General features: G+C 38.7%; 1 long non-coding RNA gene across 1 annotated transcript; it reads left to right on the top strand.

Moving 5' to 3' along the window:
* Window positions 1-5,043: 5,043 nt before the first annotated feature.
* LOC116440088 lies at window positions 5,044-22,200 on the top strand. Its single transcript, XR_004238394.1, has 4 exons — window positions 5,044-5,132; window positions 5,722-5,805; window positions 9,672-9,798; window positions 21,046-22,200. It is a non-coding gene; the product is annotated as an uncharacterized LOC116440088 (long non-coding RNA).
* Window positions 22,201-22,819: the final 619 nt, after the last annotated feature.

Below are 22,819 nucleotides of genomic sequence, written 5' to 3'. Positions count from 1 at the left end.
TGTAAATATTTCAGAAATTTGAGACTTGTACAGCAATTGAAAATGCCATATTGCTGTTATACTGAACCTTCAGTAGCATTCAGACATTCATTTTTCTCTATTTTATCTATTTTAGTTCTGGATGATACAAATTGTACAATGCATGATTTAGCTGTAATTGAATTTGGAATCTATTTACAGTCATTTTAACCAAAAGTATACAGATAAGCATAATTTTGATCTCAGTTAACAAAGAAACAATATAGGTTTTTACCTTATATTGTGCTATTTTCTATTTGTCAAGGTGCTATATAGATTTTATGGATATTTTATGCAAGTTTATGCATGAAACTAAGCTGTTTGTAGAAACTGCTGACCTCTCCATTGAAGGGAAAAAAACCACAAAACAAAACCTGAAAACCCTTTTGTCGTTTAAAAACCCGTAGGAATGTAGTATGTATCATAAAGGACGCATGTACTTGAAACAGATTAAAAGAAGTACAGAACTGGTTCCTTCCCAGAATCTTAGTATAGATGAATTTCTTTGTATTAAAGCAGCCTTCATTTACTGAATGTTTTTGCTTTCATGTAATTATGTACATATACTTAGCAAAGTATCTTGTATAAAGCAGAAAGCTACAGAAGCCCTTTAAAATCAGCTTTGAAAATCATGTGTGGCATGAATTTTGGCAGCATTATCATCACATTCATTTTTGGAAGTATACTCCAATTTTTATATCAGCTCCTGTATTGTAGCAATAATTTACTCTGATATTAATGTTAGTATCCAATTTTCACATCAGATTCTTTATCCCAGTATAATCTACTGCAATATCACATTGCCAGCCATACCTACCTACATTGTTCTACTTTTGTAGTTGCCTTCAATACACTTCTTTTTAACATTCATTATGTTAAGACTGTGATGATACACCACCAAATGGGATAGAGAGAAGAATGTGCATAGCGTAAAAAAGATCTATTGTGATGATAGGGAGGCTTAAGAGTGTTGATGGAATCTTAAGATTCTGCTAATTTTTTTTATAATTTTTTAATTAACTCATTTATACTAGAATCAGAAAGTTCTTTTGCTCTGCACTAATACAAGCTTTACAGATAACGGGGAATTCCTTGAAATTTTGCTTAGCATGTTCTTACATTGAGTCATGTGGATTTCTATACTTTATATGAAACATTCGAAGTGGAGGCAATAATTTGTAAATGACATGAGAAAAAGAAATCACGGTATATTTTCTTTTCAAAATATTTAGTGTCTACAATTCATCTGTGAACCAAGTAAATCACGGCTTCTTCAAGTGCAAGGATCGAAACCAATTACCATTAGTGACCATCGGGTGCAGCCGATCCTTTCTGTCCTGTTGCCTGAATCTCAATGATCTCCCAAGTGTGCCCATGCAATTTAACAGGAAGATCAATACACCACGGCAGTTAGCAGCAGCTCTCTTGAAGTGCTTCACAAAACATGCTACATTTCTCTACCGAATAAATGTCAAAACATTCCAACAGCTACAATTCTTGGGAGAAATTGTTCTTGTGAAACATTATTGACATACTTTAACCCACATTTCCCGCTGCTCTCCAGCTTCCTACAGGCCAGTCAATTCTGATTTGGCAAGGGCCACATCGACACATGTCCCCTGTTGACTTTGTCTGTAGGCATGAAAGATATCACGATGCAATGCAGAAGTCCTGAGTGTCTGGGGTCAGTGGTCCAGCTCCGACCCAAGGTCAAGGTGACAACAACCTGTCTCCTGGGACTTGTCTTCATCTCTAATATGGCCTTGGAAGCAATCAATATCATTACAGAGCTTACTTTTCTAACAGAGAGTGCCACCTGATCTAAGCATTTCAAGACGATGACTTGCAAGCCTTGCTGCTTGAAAATGTCTTCATTTTCCCACTATACTGCAAAACATCTGTGTTAGGTCTGGCATTGGTTTTTTTTTTTCATTTATTTAATTTGATAAATGAAATTGATTCTTTTCACTTTTTAATGGATTTCTGCATCATGGACTTTCTTGATATTTTCTTCTATTTCCTGGAGGTATTATAGGTAGCTCAGTACTTTCTCCCAGCATCCAATCCCTATATCTTTTTTTTCTTTTTTTTTTTGCTATTATTTTGCCCTCCTATTTTTGTCCCTATTGTCTATTAGCAACCATTTTCTTCTTTATTTCTTTCTAGCTTTCAGGAAAGGAAATCTCAGTGCTGCATCTATATGGTAGATTTACACACACACACACACACACACACACACATAAAACCCATCTTCAAATATATTCTTGAAAATATAAATTAAATGCAACATCCTTACCAATTTTGTCAGGCCATAGAGGGTTAGTGCATTGTAAGAAGTAATTATGCACATGAACAACCTGATAACCACCGAGACAGACACTTTTATCACCTGTTTACAAGAGCTATGGTAATTTCCAATACCGCAAAATGTTGCTTTCTTCAGAAATCTCAACCATGATGACTCGGTACAAAATTCTGTATAGTTAAGGAGGTTTTTACCTCTTTTAATGTGTTTTTTTCTTTCCCCTAGGGAATGAAAAAGTCCCCAACAAACACAGGTGTTAAACTAAAGCAAAATATGGCAAACTTAAGTATTTTTAAAGAACTGTTTCTATTAATTGAGCAGTGGTAGAAAACACTATCAAAATTGACAATAACTTACAACCAAAGCATTAGAGGAGGAATAGAACCTACCTATATTGTATCATTAAAATTACTCAGTTTTCTCATCACACACAAAATTGGGCTTCAGATGCCCTGCACAATGGACAACTGAAAGTGAAACCTGAAAGCAAATATTTAATTCAAGAAGATCAAGGTATCCTTACATCATGCTGCTATGGAGACCTTTTGTGTCCTACATAGACTGGTAGATAAAATCAAAACCAAACAAAGTAAAACAAAATCCAAAGCCATAAATATTGCTTTAGATGTGACTCACAGCAGTCTAATATGTCTGTAATGTACCTAGCATACTTTCGAGGTCCTTCAAAACAACAGCATTTTCAAAGAGAGAGAAAGAGGTTTTTTTTACTCTAAAGGTTACATGCATAAACTTCACTCTAGGTTTTATGTATACTAAATGAACTCTGGTATCCAACTCGGTGGATAATTCCCTTTTAGAAAATGCAGATCAACTGCTCATCAACTGTTCCTAGCCGCAGAAAGGAGTTAAGGCAGGAACTGGAAGGATGGGCTTCCCCATCTTCCCTCGTCTCTTTCCTTCTGTTTATCCTTTTGCACCCAATTCTCTCCTTGGATTTATGAGGCTGATGAGGCAGTTTCATTCAAGATGCAGTTGAAAGACTACATTCCCAATTTACACCCTTTAAAGAAGAAGGGAATCAGGCTCTCTCTCTCTACTCACAGCAGTTCACAAGGATGTTACAGTCTCCAAGTCCCCCTGTTGCTGTTTGAGGACGTTCAAGAGAAACAAAAGGGCTGGCGGGATCTTAGGTGACTGTGCATGAAAGCTGGCACAAGACACCCCTGAAGCTGAGCATATACCTGTAGAGAAAAAGTAGAAAATCTCTCACTCCTGTTCAAGAGTTCCTGAAAATCTACCTCAAGCCTGTGCTTACAATTTAGCATACAAGCACTAGCTAGATATTAGGGGCTCCAGCTAATAATTACCCCAGCTATCAGTGTCTCCTCTTTCCACACAGGCCTTCAGTGCCTCCTATACACGGATTGGTGGCCAGCACATTCTCGCAGCTCATTCTCAACATTGTAAAATGGCAAAATGACCCTCTTTTTACCTGTCAGGCAGTGATCTTCTACACATGAGGCAGTATAGAAAGGAGAAGAGAAGTAACTATCCTCAGAGAAGTAACAGGAATCACTAAACTAGTGTGTTCTATTTAAACAGTGGTGTTGCATGGAAGAGGCTGCAAAGGCAGTTTTTCCTTAGATCAGAGCACTTGTGGGCTCCCTTTACCTAGCTCAGTCGTTCTTCAGTGCTTCTTTGGAGCAGTGGAAGGGCTGTATCAAACTTCTGCAGCATTGCTGCACATTGCTGGACATTGCTTCAACCTCAGCCTCTTGGAGCTCTGACTAGTCTCCATCAAACCAGACAGCGCAACTGCAACGGCACTTCCTCTGCACAAAGTGATAGCTACTAGTGGAGGAACATGATAAGGCCTTAACCTTACTTTAGGCTTCTTTACCAAGATGCAACTGCCTAAAAAAAGTCCAGTAGTATGAAAATCTGACTCTTTTCCCTGCTTACACTCTGAATTTTCAAAAGCTGTCTAGAATAATTTTTTTTGCATTTTCATTCCTGCACAAATGCTATAACATATAATTGGTAAGGTATGTTACAGACTTCTTTCTCTTCTCTGAAGTCAGGGCAGCTGCTCTCCTTATCCTTCATATCTATTCTTCTTCATATCTATATCTATTGACCAAGGAGACTACACAGATCTGTCAGGACAGATATTGCCAACCCAGGTGAAAAAAAAAAAACACCAAAACCCAATCAATTTTGTGAAAGAGAATTACAAGTTTTCTTCGTTCCTTCCCAATTTCAGATGAAATAAATTTTTCTTTCTATTAAAAGAAAATGCAGGATATTTCTGTTTGGGAACAACAATATACCTTTAATAGGGAATTTTTAGTGGATTCAAGTACAATTGTAGGACATATATAAGGAGACTCCAGTGTTCAGTAAAATCAGGAGGAAGAAGAAGATTTATGTTACTAAAGAAATCTGGACGGTCAAGTAGATTTGTCTGTAATATCAGTTCTATGTCATGAGGAGAAACTTTTTGAGAGGTAGAAAAAGGTAACAGTGGAAAGTCTGAAAAAATGAAACTGCTTAATAGAAACCTCTTACTTTTTTCAATGTCACATTTGTGGCTGACATAGAAGTAAGGTATTTTATGTTGCATCTTGGAGTACAATGTGGTGAGGGGATCCTTGCATTCTCTCCACATGCTGCCGCATAACAAAAAGAGCAAAATATATGCAGATATGAGAGCTCAGTATTTTTTAAAATATATATATGTATTTCAATTGCAGGGGCTAAACAAAATGTTACAAACATTCTCAGTGCAAACATCCTCTCCTTCTCCTCTGCCTTGGAGAACTGCAGGAAGATAGTGAATTCATCTGTGGTAAGGAACCGACATCTTTTTCAGCATTAGTTGGTAGAAAGATATCATCTGTTTTAGCATTCTTGTCATATATTTCACTCTCAAGTCTAGTTGGGAATGTGTCTTCTTATTAGGACTATCATCATTTGTATTTTAAGTCTAAAGTAGTTTAGTTTTAGAATCTAAGAAGTTACTGAGACATCCCGAGCTAAGCTCCATTAAACTCTTTGACCTAAACCCTATGAAGAGCCATTAGTTCAGCAGGAAGAACATTATTGTGCCAGCACACAGTGTGAGTACAAATCCTCTTCCGCCTCTGTCTGCCAGCTTCCCTCCCCTTAAAGTATTATGCTTTATATGAAAAAGCAGAGAACTATGTGAGGCCCTAATGGATTATCAAATGAAATATGATCACCAATGGTTATGTATTATAGTTAATGTTTCATTAGTTGTAGTAAGAGCAGACAAAAAGGTTGGCTTTACTCTGTAAAAGGTTGGCTTTTTTCTGACTTCAGCTCAGTTCTGCAGAAATTCATTGTTAAATTATTTACCTCCTTAATTTTCAGTGTCAAGTTGTTTTTCTCTTTCTATGTTCTCTTGTCTTTTACAGCCCCCTCTATCTTCATCATAGAAACAGAATTTTTATGGGAGCCGTTGGATGGAAGATGGAATGAATGAAATGGTTCATGAGAAGGTAATTGCTGTCCGATAGTGGGTGACATAGAACAGAATGACCCTGATGTCATGAATCTTGCTTAGGAAAGGAAATGGTGTTTACCTGTGATTTTACTGTGATGTCAGTCAAGGGTTCTATCACCCTTTCTGAGGACCAAGTGTGAAAGCTTATTTTAGGTGCTCTCTTTCTTATTATAAATCCTTATTGTAGAATAGAGGATTTTGGTTTATTCCATAGCTGAAGTGAACACCACAGCGTTTTGTGTTGGCTGCTTACCCAAACACCTACCTTTCGTATCCACCTTTTGCAATTCACATTATTTCTCCTGACAGCACTAGCCAGTTCCATACTTTTGGGGAAAAAAATGCAGACTTCACCATTCAGATCAAACGTACATCCATTCTAAGGGACAGGTATGACACTTCTTAGTTTGGTGATTCCCTGCAGGAAAGACCAACATCTGCAACTTAATGATTCCTAAGGTTAATGTGTTTGCATTCACAGTTTACAGCCTGAAAATGGGACAATTCTGTCCTAATGACACCGAGAGGTGTTTGCACTCACATAATCTACTCAAGCAGAATATTCCTCAGGAAATCATCAAACTTCATAGAATCACAGATTCATACAATGGTTTGGGTTGGAAGGGACCTTAAAGATGGCCTAGTTCCAAGCTTCATGCCATGGGCAGGGACACCTTCCACTGGACCAGATTACTCAGAGTGCCATGCAACCTGGCCTTGAACGCTGCCAGGAATGGGGGACACACAGTTTCTCTGGGCAACCTGTTCCAGTGTCTCACCATCCTCACTGCAAAGAATTTCTTCCTTGTACCTAAACCTCCTCTCTTTTAGTTTACAGCCATTGTTTTTTGTCCTATCACTATGTAACCTTCAAAAAGAACCTCCCCAGCTCTCTTCTAGTCCCCTTTAGGTACTGGAAGATGCTGTAAGCTCTCCCTGAAGCCTGGTCTTCTCCAGGCTGAACAGGAGAGGTTCTCCAGCCCTCTGATCATCTTACTGGCCTCCTCGTGTCTCAGTCCAGCAGCTCCTTCTTATGTTGGGTGCCCCAGAGATGGAATCCAGGTGGAGTTTCTCATATTTCTTCTCTACCCTGTTTTACAATGGCATTATACAATTATTTCAGCTGCGCTGCTGAGGCTTTATTACTGGTGCAAAATAGATTTCAGTTACAGGAATTTTATTCTGTGACCTCAAGTAAGGCTGAGGCCTGATTTTAGTGTAATCTTCTCTAACACCACTACCAGCAGGTGTTTCGCATTCTGTAAAGTGAAGAAGCCACAGAGAAGCTCAAGAAAAGTAATTTGCACTCTGCCCTGGAACCCTCTGGCTCTAATCAGGTCCAGAGCATTGGGAACGTTGTTTATTTGTGCTTGGCAATTTCTTATAAACTTATTTTTGAAGTCAGCAGTTGTGCTTCTCTATAAAATGCAGAATTTCAGAATTTGAGACTTATCACCTGCAAGCTCAATAGTGGTCTGGCCTTTGAAATATCACCTTGTTCTGGATACTAAAATTTAATACTTTACTTCAATCACAAGGGACATTGGCCCATGATGTTGTCAAGACCCATGATATAACAGATGCAGAAAGGCTGACAACAGAACAGCATGTTGCTTATAAAATCAAGCAAAGCACTTTTCTGTTTGAAAAGAACTAAGACAGCAGGTTTTTCTCCTCTTCTCTTTTAACAGTTTTCAAAGCATACTTGAATACTGTTTGAGTAATTGCATAACTTTGTAAATACATAGCTTTCTTTGCAGTGAAATACCCTCTAGAAATGCTTTCCCTGTCATTTTTCCTCAAATAAATCTTAATTTCAAGTGTTTGAAGATTTTTTTAGAGCATCCAACAGTTCAACACTGAGCAGTAGGTAGAATAACAGGTGGGTAAATTGATATTTAACAAATGATTATTTGAAGCAATTGTCCAGTGTAATGCTCTTTTCAGTATCTCCTTTTATATAGTAATGATCTTGGTTACCAAAGACTGAGTGCATTTCAGCATTTTTATGAGCACTTTTCTTAATCCATTCAGTTAGTAATGTTCCACTCCAGTGCTGGTGACAATACAGTTGCTTCAGCAAACAATGAGGTCAGAGACACTTGCTACTGACCTCAGCAAAAAAATCAGATAATCAATTGAAAGGAGAAAAACTCAGTTCTATACTCATCACCATAGTATTTAACCGTCATATATAAAATGAGAGTCACACCAATTAGCTTTGTCTATTATCTCTCTCCCCTCATCCTAAAGACCAAATTTCCCTGATCTCCTTCAGGTGCACTATTCCCTGTGGGCTAAATCCTTCATGTTCAGTCTGAGAGAGTCACTCCATATTGTCCTGAGCATGAGGCAAACTTTATTTAACAATTGTGTTTACCAAATAGAGATATCCAAGAATAATCCACAATCTGTGCATAGTTTTGGGTTCTTAACCACATACTCACAGGGAAATGATGCCAGTCCCTTAGTCAAGCTGTGAGCTGCACTGAGAATGGAGAAAGGAGACCTAATTTTTCGAGATCCTAGGTTTCTAAGTAGGAACCCCTGTGCAGCTCCAAATATGCAGTTCATGGGTTTCTGCTCCAACTCTTAATTATAGAATTAACAAATTATAGACTCACTTAGGTTTGAAAACACCTCTAAGATCATGGAGTCTAACCACTAATGAAGAAGCACAGCTCAAAAAAATGTCATGGGGAATGGGCAGAATTAAAACCTCCTGGTCTGAGACAAGTTGTCCTTTCCCAGTAAATTTTTCCTGACCCTGACAAAATTGTCAATGAACTAACCAGCAGACTAGCCAACTTCTTCTGCTCAGCACACACACAGCTTCTAGATTTTAGTGAACTCCCATTTGTGCTGGATTATAAACCCAGATAAGAGGACTAAAAAGAAGGTCAAGCAACTTGCCTGCAGTCACACAGCAAGTAAGTGGCTTAACTTCTATCTGATGACAACTAAATGGGCACTGAAAATACAAGAAATTCAGACAGCTGAAAAATAACATAAATGCTTGAAAGTACAAAAAAGGACTGCTAAGGAACCTAAACAGTTTTTGCTTTGCCCCTGAGATACTAACCATTTCCAGTTTCAGTTCCTTGTTCTTTTATACCTAAGTCACAAATGGTATTATTTTCAGATCAGGGTCTTTTTCTCAGGCCTTTCATAAGTCTGCAGTCTCTGGCTATAGAAACCGGAAATCTGAAGGGACAGGTACACATGTACAATCCACATGTGGAGTGCTGAAAATGTGCATGGGATATTGTATTTTTGATCTCTTTAATGCTTATGTATGTGTATTGATGTGTGTGATGCTTCATCAACATGCTCACCTTTGCTGTTTTCTAGTAAGTGCTATAATTTAATGATGTGGTTTTAGGGGTTAGGAAACTTGTGTATCTAAGTACACTAACTCTGTGTTTAATGACACTTGTATAAATGGTAGCACCTGGAGTCTTCGCCTCAGTTTCAGCAAGGTACTTAAGCACATGCCTGGCTTAAAGCAAGCAAGCAGTCCCATTGAAGTTAATTAGACTTCCCTTGTACTTAAAGTTAGGCATGTGCTTAAGTACCTTGCTGCATTAAGACCTTAATGAAGATTGGGGTATAACTGCCTTTGTTGCAGTGTGTGTAATGTGAGTCATTTAGTGCATTCAGTGTGGAGCTGGGAGTACAGTAAAGCAAAGCTGAGTGAGTACAAACACAGGTTAGGATAAAGTTTTGTAGCTGTTGTGGTCACTGCTCAGACTCAGCTGCTTATTTCAGGTAATGGTGTCTCCCAAGGGCTTGTTTTCTAATTATTTTTTTTTCCCCCTGCAGCTGGCAGGACTCACATGAAGTGTCTCTGTTGTGTTTTAGGGGTTTTAGGTACCAATATTGATAGAGAGATATTGATTTCAAGAAGTTCTCCTGGCTGGTTTAAGGACGCACAAGTGTTAACATCTTTTCCCTGGGGGACTGGATCTGAGGCCTTCTGAAGTCAATGGTAAGGCTCTCATCAGCTTTAATGGGCTTCGGATAAGGTCTTTAGGAGGTGAGAGAATTTCTTTGAGATCTGTGTTTTGTATCTCAGCCAGAAGTCAGCATAGCACAGCTTCTGCTAGGGAAGCGAGCTGGATGAGCATGGGGGCGGGGAAGAGGGTGAAAGTACACCTTGTACTGAGCAGTGGCTTCAACTTCCACCACTCACTGCTGTAGCGCCTATCCATAAATTAATATGTGGACAATTCTCACTGAAGAAATGACTCAGTCCCAAACTAACTTACGAGAAGTGTGTGGATCACAGCACAAGGTAATACATCTCCAGGCCAAAGCTGGAAACTTTGCTCTTTGTTATTTACTGCAAAACATACAGAGATACTGACTGCTTTTGTTAAAAGGAATTTTACAGGATACAAGGATAGAAATAGTAAAAGTGAAAGTTAATGCAATAGCAGGTTTTTTATTTTTCTCATTCATATTTCCATACAGCAGTTTCCAAGGGCTTTATAAAGAAGAATCCTGGTGCTAATCCTGCAATTGCTATTGGTTAGAGAAATTAATATCATGCTTTCTATAATCATACTCTTTAACTACTGCTTATTATAGATGTGGTGTAAGGTGGTAGAGTTTATTTCCAAATGAACATAACAAACACGCCGTGATATCAATATAAAAGTAACCTGTAAGAAAATTGCACCTGTACAGCCAATTCTCATTGGAAGCATATGAGTGTGGCTTTTGGACACATGGTTTAAAAACTAATTTAAAACAGTCTGGAAGGGAAACAATGCCAATATTTGCTTGAGATATTTTTAAAAATTCTGTTAATTTTGAGGAGGGTGAGGCTTAAGTATGCCAGGAGATAACATTATGTACAGGTTATGAATGCTGTGACTTGAACAAAGGAAGAGAGGCAGTTTGAAAGCATTAAACATATATAGAGCGGCATACATTAGACCCCATCGGACAGAACCTTTAAGATCCTGAATTTATCAAATGACAACATTCATTTTGTACTATGTAGAAGACAACAAGAAAGTCAGCAACTTCATGTGCTGACATTGCAGTAAAACATGATTTTAATTAGCTCACACAGAGGACACATTGAGGAAAAAGTGACATTTCATTGAGGAATATACTATTAAACACAACCCTCCTTGACCTGCCATTTATCAGGGTGCAACACAAAAGTCACGTGACTCATCCTGTCTTTCTCGTTGTCCTTTGAACCCTGGAAATTCATGGTTCATTTGCAGTGACATGGGATCCTCCTGGTTTCTTGACACACACAAGTATCTGCTGCTTCTCTGTACAGTGATGGAGAGCGAGAGGCACAACTCTTTATAGCAGTGGCCAGTTTGAACACCAAAATAGCTGCATGACAGGCAGTTTAATTCTTGAAATCATCGACTGAGAGGAGTTTGGGAAAAAATGGAATGAAAAAAGAATCTTACTTGAGAGCAGCACCAGATTGTCCTCAAATTAGAAAAATTAACCACAAACAGAATCAAAAAATAAAAATAAACATAGAGCAACTAATTTAGGATTACTGTCATGCCAAAAACGTGTTAGACTTTGGCTGCATGTAAGTCTAAAGTATATCAGTTGCTTTTATTAGAAACACTAATGAAAAAGGTGTGCTGTATTGATAACCCCATTTAGATCTCAGCAATGAAGAAAAGTGAAAATAGAATTTTACCTTTTTTTCTATGTACTTAACAGCTGCTAGACCCAACACCGAAAAAAAAAAAATCAGGAGTCAAATATATCCATGAGAGTCTGCTTTCTGTATTTTTTCAATCTCATTAATGCCCCTGGAGGGAAATTTGTGTGGTTAAAGTTCAGGAATGGAACTCAGGGGCTTGTCCAGTCCCAAATTCTGCCAGATTCGCCTTCTGAATCTGAGCAAGTTAGTGACCTATTAGTTCAGTATCTATAAAATGGGGATAATAACTTTTGTATCACAAAGAGGGGTTGTGAGGGTAAGTCTGCTAATACCTCTAAGATGCTTAGATATGAGGGTGACGAGTGCCATAGAAAATCCTATAAATAAATAAAATAAACTGTGAGAGCCTGAGGCACTGGAAGCTGCTGCCAAGGCTGTGCATTTCCACACTCCCCTTACTGCGGGAGATGTGGCTCAGAGCCAATATGCAGTCTGAGAGCAGCTCCTGCATTACTGGAGTGTGTGTTGTTTGTTTATTTGGTTTTCACAAAGGGTACCCACTACATAACCAAGGTAACCACAGTCTGTTTAAAATGGGCTGGTGCTGTGATGTGGTGAATCTGCTATGCCTAGTTTTTGTTGCTGTCTGCTTTTTTCTTTCTTTTTTTGAGTGACAAATATATTTCCTAAAACCCTTCAGGCCTCTTTTATTGGTGTGGGTGGGTTCAAATGCTCTTATTTATTTTGGGATTTCTGTTTGTTTGTTTGCCTGTCAGGCTGTGCTGGCAGCTGGCAGGTCTGAGGGGCTAGCCCTGCCACCCTGCAGGGCTGCTCCAGCCTGTCTGCAGCACAGGGCCCGAGGACAGGGCCAGCAGTGGGAAACGTTTTGCCAGTTTCTTTGGCAGGTTTTTGGGACTAAGGTCCTGGCACCAACGTGGCAGTACAAGCACAGAGAGGGGAGCTCCCACGATGGAGATGATATTTTCTATAGCAGCTAGTAAGGGACCTACTGAACCTTCACTGTTGTTTGGCAGCTTTACCCCCTGAATGCTCCTTGCTAATTGGTGAGTGGACACCATACCACACATACTCTGAGCAGCAAAGAGACTACATACATGCTTGGTCTTTGATTTTCTTGGTGTCAGGATTCCCAGCTTGCAACATCCAAGTGACTGTGCAGAGAGGACACGCTGCAGTAAGGAGAACACCATGTTGTTAACACACTTCCAGAGTGGATTAATCTTTCAGGACCAGTTAAACCAGTTCCTGGCACCAACTGGCAAGCAAAAGCCCTTGTGAGAAGGGATAGGGGAGCAGCAGTGCGGTCAGGGCGTTCTCACAGAGTCTCAGTGGAGAGATGAGAGGAAGGGCTACGACATCCAATCCTGTATGCCTGCTGAGGAAATGCTGGCTGTTTGGAGCCAAGTACATGCTCAAACAGATCTGGGAGTTTTTGTATAAACTACTGTAAAACCAGTATCAATTATGAAACAGGAAAAGAAGAATCAAATATGCTAAGATAGGGCTTTCCTGTAGTCTGATCAGCAGGACCCGTGCTTTGTCCCAGGGGAAGAGACCATCTCAGGAGCTTGCAAAAACACACTGTAGACTAAATCAAGACTAGGAGGAATTAATAAACTAGAGAAGAGAAGAAAAATCTTCCCCCTCAACCTGCCAAAAAAGAAAGGTTTTCCCCAAAAACGCCTTAAAAGACAAATGTTGTTCCCTTGCAGTACTCCTGAGAGGCTGAAGGTTGAAACCAAGTTCTTTGCCCTGAGGTAGTAAAGGGGATGAAATCCAGCAGGAGTGAAAATAAGTGTTGTCTAGATTCTCCAATAAAAAATAATCCATGGTTAAGCTACCACCCCCATGCTGGGGCAGAAAGAGGCTGTCCACAGCAACATCTAGGGCTCAGTGGGCTCCTCTTTGCGTTTCCCTCCACAGCAGATCCTGCTGCTCTGTGACTGATGCCACTTGTCCACCTTGCAACCCGAGAACTGGGAAGACCAGCAGGTCTGACCCCTTGCATTCCATCTCTGAAATCCCAGAAGAGGAATAACTGACTTTGGGAGTCTCTAGCTCGAGGCTTTTCCTCCCTCTTGAAAGACAGCAGAGGACAAGGCAGGAGAGAGTTAAAGGGAGAGGAGACAGAAAGGAGCTAAGAGAGAAGGGAAAGAGATGTGCTGTGACTGAAGAAACACAGAAAGACTGGATGTCTTAGAGTGGGGCAAATAAATGGACAGAGAAGAAAAGCAAGAGAGCAAGATAGAATCAGTGTCATGGAAAAAGGAAGGGACGCACCCCCTGTTTAAAAAAAAAGGAATAAGGAGAGCGACATGTAGTGGATATTTGAAGTAAAGGCAGTGAAATAAGACATTGGAGCAGACTCTGTTCTGTGCAAATGTCATGAAAGTGGGGCTGGAGGGTGTTCAAGTCTTCTTGTTGACCGTGTCCTTCCATGAGTACCTGTATCCACAAAACTGTCTCTCCATGAACCAAAACAACTTGCCTACAAAAAATTCTGATCCTTAACCAGAATCTTTCTTGTTGGATTTTGAGTCCAGACCTTCTTTTCAGACTGAGCAGGAATATGAGTAACAGGCTTTTCCCTTGTTCTCGGAAAAACAAATCGTAATTCCCTTCTTTAGCATCTTTAGATGAACTAAAAGGTCTTTGCAGGCGTCTGATTATTCTTGTCAAAAAAGATACATGTCAGTTCTGAAGTGTGATATTCAGGAACTTTTATTAATGCCTTCACAAACACGAAGAAAATAGAAAGAATTGTTTTGTTTTAAATATTATGTATATTTTCTCTTGCATTTGCATCACAGAATAAATTTTATTTTTTCTTCAGGAATTTGATGCTCATAACACATCAAGCCTGCAGTAGGGATGACCCATACAGCTACCAATTTCTAATAAAAATTTCTGTCTGATCAGCTACACTCTATCCTGTATTTATTGAACATTTATCTTTTACGTAGTGACTTGCACTTGTCCTTCTTGAATTTCATACTCCCACCCTGTATTCTTTTCCAGACCATTTTGCAAATCTGTCAAGGTCATTTTGAATTCTCAGCCTTTCTTGCAGTGTGCTGTGGTTCTTCCTACCTTCCTGCCATTAGCATGGTCACTAAGGATATTTCTCCATTCCATCACTCTTTGTGTGTGTTGGTATCCATGTACCTGTATGAAAGAAGAAAATGGGAGGAGCATAACCTTTGTATATCTGATGTTGGTTTATGTGTTAGAAGCAGAATGAGATGACAGATGTCGTCTAGGTGACAATGTTGCTCTGCACCATTTTTTCACTCACTGAAATGGATCATACTTGAGGAAACCAGTGCATTGATTATTGATTGTGGGAACCTAGAATGCAGAGAATATTTCTCTGCCTGTTTTGAAAGGTTTTACCCCCCTGGACAGTACTGATTTTGACCTTCGTCCATGGGAAAATTTTTGATTAGTGTTGGTAATCTTAATACCTACCACCCTGCTTCATGTTACCTTGGTAAAATGAAACTAGGGTAAAGAGCAATACATACATATTTACATACATTCTAATATATAAATATACCTAAGTGTGCATGCATGTGTATGTATATACGTATGTATTTGTTGCTTAAACTGTTCCTAATACAAACAAATAATAAATAAGGGAGCCAAATAAACTAATAAAATAAAATTAACTCTTTGGAGGGGCTCCTATATTTCAATGGAAAATTCCCATAATTTCTGACACAGCAATAGGACATAATCTTTCAAAATCACACTGTGTCTTTTTGTTCTGCACAGAGCTGAGACCTGAAAATGAATGTACTGAGGCCTATTTCCGTTGCTTTCGAGCACAGGCTTTTTCATTTACTTCTCAGCATAACAGTTGGACTGCACAGAAGCACTGGAGCTTAACAAAAAAGACTCTCATCTCAGACAAAAACTGTAATTATCACAGGGGAACAAATTAAACAGAAAACCCCGCTGGAATGAGATTTTCACATATTTAGAGTGTGTTAATACCAATAATATGGTACATACTAACAATAGAATCTTTCTGCAGCTTTTGTAGTATCAGATATGAATAAAAATATGTATGATTACACTGCCTCAAGAGAAACAAGATGCTCAAACTCTTTTGTGGATTATTTTTTAAATGTTTAGGGGGTGGGGAAATTAATTTGAGAAACTTTAGTGTATTTTGTTTATAAATGTTTCCATTTTAATCAGTACTAATCACAATGGTATTGGTCTAGACAATAAAAGGGAATTAATTTCAAATACATTTGCTGAATTACAGCATGCTATGTACAAATATAGTTTTTACATTTATTTATTTTAGCATTATTTATTTTATTTCTATTATTTACAATTATTTTTCCACCAGTTCTGTCATCTGCCAATCACATATCTTATACTAGGTGTCCATTGAATTGGGCATCTATGAAAGAAGCAGACTCAGTGTACCCATCTTACAGTTAAGTGTATTTTCTATGGGAAAAAAACCCAACACAACGATTGCAGATAAATATATATATTTGTGCATACATGTACGTGTGTGTGTGTGTGTAAGAGATCAAGGTGTTAATGATGGAAAATACAGAAGGGAGTGTGTCAGAAGATTTACTCATGCCGGAGGCCTTACAGACAATAATTATTGTTTCATAGCACTGTCAGAGTCTTATGTAGCAATATGTATATAAACAGTGACAAGATTGAGTTTTGCTTCAAAGTTCAATGATCCTTCCCCTAACAATAAATGTCATGTGCATCTCTCTAGAATTTGAAACTATGGCATGTATTAAGCCTGCCTACAAGTGTGCACATATATTTGTGTATATAAATCTCTTTTGTGTGAACACAGATTAATGTTACAGTGTCTTCATCTGTTTTCAGATGCACTCAGACCCTGAAAGATTGACTTTTAATCATAGTGTTAGATAATACCATTCAATTCTAAAATAATTGTGATAAACTTATCATTTTCTCTCTTTTCCTACCTTTTAAAATTATTCTACTGGAAATAGAAAGAATCTCACATTTTCATTGAAATAAATAAATTTTAAAGCTCTGTAAACAGCAAACATTTTTTGCAATGAAAATATCCTGTTTGAATCTGTACAGAGCATATTTATGTTATTTTCTTTTTTCAGGAGTTATCTCTGTAACATTATTGACACATTTGGATCAATACTTTTAAAGGTTTCTCTTTTTTTTAATATCAAATATTGGGATGATTTGTATGTTTACCTTTATAATATACACTTGTCTCTTTAAGGTGACAGCAGATGGTCCAATAAGAAGTGGCAGAACTAAGTGCTGAAAATATAGCAGCCCATCTCAAGCTCCCTTAACCGTAAAATCTATGAATTTATGCTCAACTGAGCGATAAGACATAGTCATGAAATGTCCAAGGGTGAATCAGGGTGGCTGGAAGTGTACCTATTTCCCCTGCACAATGAGAAACCCTTCAATGCACTGTCTAAATGCACAGGCACTATTTAGTAGCTTTATTTATCAATTAACTATTTCCAGCACACTCAGACTGTGTACATCATAGTGTGTTGCTGAGAATTGCTGTACTACTTTGCCCTCCAGGTTTCTGTGGGCTGTTTTGTTAATGCAGGTTTTGTAGCTGTCCAAGGTTAGTTTAATACTGGCATTCCAGCGTGAACAGTTTGATAGTCTGGGGATTAAATCTTCAGAGGATGTAAGTTAGTAAAAATCCACATGGCATCACAGTTTGCATCACAACACCATCAGGTCCACTACTTAACACACAATTTCAGGTTATGTGTGATTTCCCAGACAGAACTTTATCCTTTTTTGTGTCTGTATCTGCCTCTCTGTCATTCCCTACACCTCCCATTGTAGGTTATAATTTCTGCTCCACCTGATCTGCAACACACAGCCAAACAGAGTAGCAATGGTCTGCTGTGTTAATCAGAGGAAGAAACTACACCAGAAAAAATATTCTAAACCATGGATTTTCTTCTGAACCATGCTATGTCAGCTCCATGTCCTCATCCTCAAATGACGTCTGGCATCGAACAAGCTGATTGCAGAGCAGCAAAACAGCATTTCCTGATTATCCATTACCTCTACTGTATCTGTTTTCACCATCCTTGAGCTTAGTGGAATGCAAAACCATTGCCAACATCATCCAGATCATCCTTGGACACACAAACCAATAAATTGTGTATTTTGAAAAGAGTAAGTCAGTATATTTTCTGAGGAAGCTCAGTGAAAGTGAATCTACCATTTGGTGTGAATAAAGCAGGCAGGCAGACACAGAAGATCAGCATCCAGAGATAGGGAAAGATGCCATCAGAGAAAAGGGACTACTTATCATCCTTTTCTGTCAAGACATTATGGGCCTGGCTGTGATGTAGCATGGCCATTTTCTGCATAAAGTTAATTTAAGCAGTCCAGGACAGATTATTCCCCTGCAAGAAATAATTCCTGCTTAGTCTCCAAGCTGCCAGTGTAACAGAGGAAAAGAGCAGAAGCAAAGGGAGGAGGTGGGGGCTGTTGTACCTAATGCACTGTGTCAGTCCTCAGTCCAGGCATCTGAAGTAGCTGCATGTTTGAGATTGTTACAGTTATTTTACAGGTGGATAGTTTGGGAAACAAAGAAGTTCAAAGGCTTGAACAAACCAAAAACAATCACAGACACTAGGGAACACTGGATCTCCATTCTCTGCTGTATGAAGGTAGGAGTTGGAGACAGGGAGAGAGAATATGCATAATGTATTTTATATGCAAAACACAGTACAGTATAAAAACAAAGATCACTCACAGTTTTGCCATACATATATATAGCGTAACATTAAAGAAATTGCTCATCAAAAAAAGCACAGTGATTACACAATAAAACATTTCAAGCAACAGAGATATAGCCTGGGCCATTCTCCAATGAAGAATTTTAAATTAACTAATGCAATTATTTTGACAACTGTAATTTCAGTAAAATTAAAATTCTTGATGTTGTATTTCATCATTAACACATGGTTACAAGAGCCATATATGCCTCCTTTTATATTTGTCTTTGAATTGTTCCAGAATGATACAAAAATATCCTTACTTCCTGTAGTTGCAATTTACTCTGTATTTACTCATTTGCCAGCGTGTGAAAGAACCAGTTTTGAGTTTGCCTTTGTGATTTAGAGTCGAATGTAGTATGGTACAGGGTCAGAGAGTTATCAGCTCTGCACTTTGGTAGTTGCGGTAGACAAAAATACATCAGGAAAATCTGTATGTCTGCTTGAGCTGTTCAAAAAGAGTATTGGATATTACACCATCCAGCCCCTCTGTAAGTGACCAGCCCTGGGTGCCACATCAGTTGTGTGCACTCCTCACATGCCCCATGTGACGCAGCGTCACCAGTACCGAAACAGAGGCTCCAGCCCTCCCAGTGCCCCACTGCCCCAAGAAGTCATTCTGACAGACCAAGTGCTGCAGAAGCAGGTTGTGCAGCTCCTTTTTCCCTCTTTGCACATCCATTCCCCTACCCTTTTCCAGGTCTGTGACTATTTCTAGTGCAAGTCCTAAATGAAGTTTTTTCAAATGCTCTAAAATCTGTGTAAAGCCATATTCTTCTAGATAAGGAGGAATGGAAATTTATTTAGCTGGTAATCTTTCACTTTTAATGAACTTTTAAATGAGCCAAATATCATTAGCCTGGTGACCACCCACTTGTGGAGGGAGTAAAGGTTAGTTTTATTCCACTTCAAGGTCTACTTTGCAAGTTTCAGAATTGCAGCACCAAATTTTAAAGGAGGTACTCAGGATGGAAATCTTGGGAAAAAACTGCCAGAGGCTAGAGGAAGAGCCTGTGAGTAAAGAGGGGGATGAGGGTCAGTCTTTCCCACGTCAGAAGTTTCCTTTCAGAATGCCTGAGGTACCAACAGATAATGCATCCTACGCATCCTTTTCTTGTGCGGCTTGGGGCAGAGACTGAGAACGTTTGTAGGATGTTTCCTCTGGTGGGCCACAATTTAAAAATACTATTCCAAGAAAAACAGCTGTGATCCCAACAGAAGCAATCTTCCTACTCAGTGTCCTTGTGACATTACAGTACATATATTTAAATCACTGAAGCTGTGATTCTATCCTCCCAGCTTAGGTGAATATCTGTTCTCCTGAAGTCAGGCTCATTATTAATTGCATCTTCATTCTATGCAACAACAGACAGCAGAGACTGCTAGGATAGTTAGCTGCTGCTGCCTGGTTTGTAACAACAGCTTTTTTCAGACCTGATTAATAAATTGAAACTGATTAAATTAAATTCAGTACTTTCACAGAGTTGCTGAAAATAATTTTGAAAGTTGCAATAGGTATTTCTAAAATAATATATCTCTCTGTTGGGAAGAGTATAAGAGAAATCATGTAACTATTACAAAAAATGCTGCTTTAAAAATCTGGAAGGCAATCTGTGCAACTTCTTTTGATGGAACAAAGTGAATGGTCTTTGGAGGAACAACAGGAGGATGGAAGTGATCTACTCACATCAATTCTTATATTAAATAAGCTTTAGAATAGAAGTCTGAAAAATTACATATCTTTAATACTCTAATCATAAATTAAAAGCAGATGCAGAACAAGCAAAATGAAAACTCAGTTTTTGTCTTCATTTTGCTGTCTTCTTTCAACATTTTTAGAGGCATTTAAAGCTTAGTATGCCAGTGATAAAAAAAGTTTTCAAGGAGCTTTCGATTCCTAACACAACCTTAGCTTTTACTATGTCAGAGATACAGAGGAGAAATTCATGTGAACTGAGTTGAACTGGGATTCTCTTTCCAGGATCTATTTACTAAAAAAATAAATTGTACAATGTAATACATTTGGAATTACACTTTACATAAACCTTATTTCTTTGCATATGCAGGCTTTGGGGTCCACTGATCCCAGCAACTTGTTTTCATCTCTTGCTGATATCTTTTTTCCTCAACATTTCAACTGTTTGCAGGGATTGGTCCCTTTTGCCACCCAGTCATTGCCACAGTATATTAAGTTGGTGCTTCAATTTTTTCCTAGGTGCCTTTTTTGCATGAAAGCACTGACTTCCTGACTCTCAGCATCTGCACATTTGGGTACTCCTAAGGTCTCTGATTCCCAGCCATGGCGAGTGCCAGTGGTGTGGGTATCCCTCAAGAGTTCCACTTTGGGAGCATGAAACTGTGTCATTCTGGACATACAGCATCTTTGGAGAAAACTGCTGGCTTCTTTGTGATATGTATCAGAAAGAGCAAATCCCAGCTGATTTTACACTTGTGGATTTCCTAAGTGTTATTTTTCTTCACTGTCCCTTTCTTCCCACCAGGTTCCCTTCCAGCTCTGAAGGATAAGAACAGCACCCAATTCTCCCACAACCTAACACAATGCAGGCTGAGCTCCTGGCAATGCAAACCAGCTCCTAGCATCTTTTCAAGTTTGGAGATCCAAGCCTTCTTTGCAAGTTCAACCTTGTAAACAATGAATAGGATAATGTTGATGATTTTTCTAATAGCTGGTCTTGCCTTTTTCTCAAACATAACTCATGTGAGCTGAATACTGCCATCCTTTCTGACTCTGATTTTTTTTCTTTTTCAGGGCACTCTACCTTGAGGGCACTCTACCACTCTACCACAGCTCATTTTCTCTCCTTCACCACATCACCTGTATCTTCTGCAGTTGATTACACATTCATTTGTCAGACAAGCTTAACCACACTGGCTGAACCTTGCCTTTCCTAAGATAGCCATGTAATTCCATGAAATTATTTTCTGAACAGTGTTTCACTTTCAAAAGTCACAACCTTTAGCAGTTTACAGCCCTATACTGCTGTGCCAAAGGACACAACAGTCCCCTTCATGCAGTCAGCAGGTTCCGAATGCAAAGATATTCTTTCTCTCTGGTTTCACATAAACTCTGATAATACAGATGCTTTAGTTCTTCCTTCATCATCTGAGACTTCTTGACTCCAGTACTGAAGCATGCCCCAGGTCTCACTCACTGTCTGCTGCAGTGAAACACACATATACAGAGGCCAGAGCAACTTTGTTCTGGAGGCAGAGGTCATCCCAGACAGTGTTTGGCTTACGGACAGCTGTGCTTTGTGGAGAACCTGACAATGTAAGGCATCTTTATGGTCAGGATGCTGCTGGAGTGAAACCCAAGCTTAGGTTCTATTGAAGTCACAAGTTCAAGTGTGCTTGTTAATATAGGTAAATTTTTGTATATGCTTAAGGAGCATAAGGAGCTGAGCCAAAGAACATCATTCCCCTTTTGCTTCCTCTAATAAATAAGTTTATTTTCTCCTGTCCATCTGTCTCTGTATTTGATCTTTGTTGCTTGTGTTCATCTCAAGTATTCTTCACGCTGATTTTTATTTTTATTTTTTTCTATCACTTTATTGCATGTTAGAGGGTGATACATGTGGATGCTGAACTCACCTGGTATTGGTTTTAAGAACAAATCATAAAATAATGTAATGTTCTGTAGAGATTCAGATCATGCCTTCAATTGAAGAGAAAGTGGTTTTTACCTCTTATCACTCCAAGAAAATTAATGTAGCCTCTACTTGCCTGTCTCCACCTTGGTATCCCTTATTAAACTTAGGGCAATTATGATCTGAACGTTTTTAGTATGACAAACATCAGGGATCACCCGAGGTTAACGTCAATTAATAGGTTGTGGCAGTTATGGAGTAACTGGCAATTGGATGAGAAAATGAAAGAAACAAAGAAGCAGAAAAAGGTAGAAGGCAGTAATATTGTATGGCTTAGAAATCAAATATAAAAGTTCAGTAAATACTGATACTGATAAAGGAATCATTAGAAGTTAAATTCCATAGCATCTGTCAGTCCATGTTGTTATGTCACACTGATAACTGCAGCATATGAACTACAGTCTCTACAGCCCATATTTCGTCAAGGAGTTTCACTGAGCACATGGGGGCTGTCAAGGCCTGGAAAGGTGATCTGTCAGAAAGATTTCTGCAGCATTAAGTGTTTAATGCCATTTTAATAAGACCTGGAGCAACTGCTTTGCAATTCCTGTATGTATCTGTGAATGTCTGTGTAATATTTTAAACCACTTCTTCCTTTTTATCTTCAGGTGCAATTGAACCAGATCTTTTACAGACATAATTTGCTATAGTTTTTTTGATTTCATCAGGATTGTGCCATCTGAAGATGAGACCCAAGAGATTCTATATCCTCTGAGATTTTATATCCATATATCTTGGAGAAACAGATTTATGTAGAAGATGGTTTTCACTTGGCATAACATACTGTGAAGGAAAAATGAGAGACAAGGAAACAAACTGCTTTCCTAAGTTAGAACTTTCTCCATTCCAGTTAAAGAAGTAAATAATAAGACATTA

Source organism: Corvus moneduloides, chromosome 2 (genome assembly GCF_009650955.1).
Source record: "Corvus moneduloides isolate bCorMon1 chromosome 2, bCorMon1.pri, whole genome shotgun sequence".
Classification (NCBI taxonomy): domain Eukaryota; kingdom Metazoa; phylum Chordata; class Aves; order Passeriformes; family Corvidae; genus Corvus; species Corvus moneduloides.
This window is presented reverse-complemented; position numbering and strand designations above follow the sequence as displayed.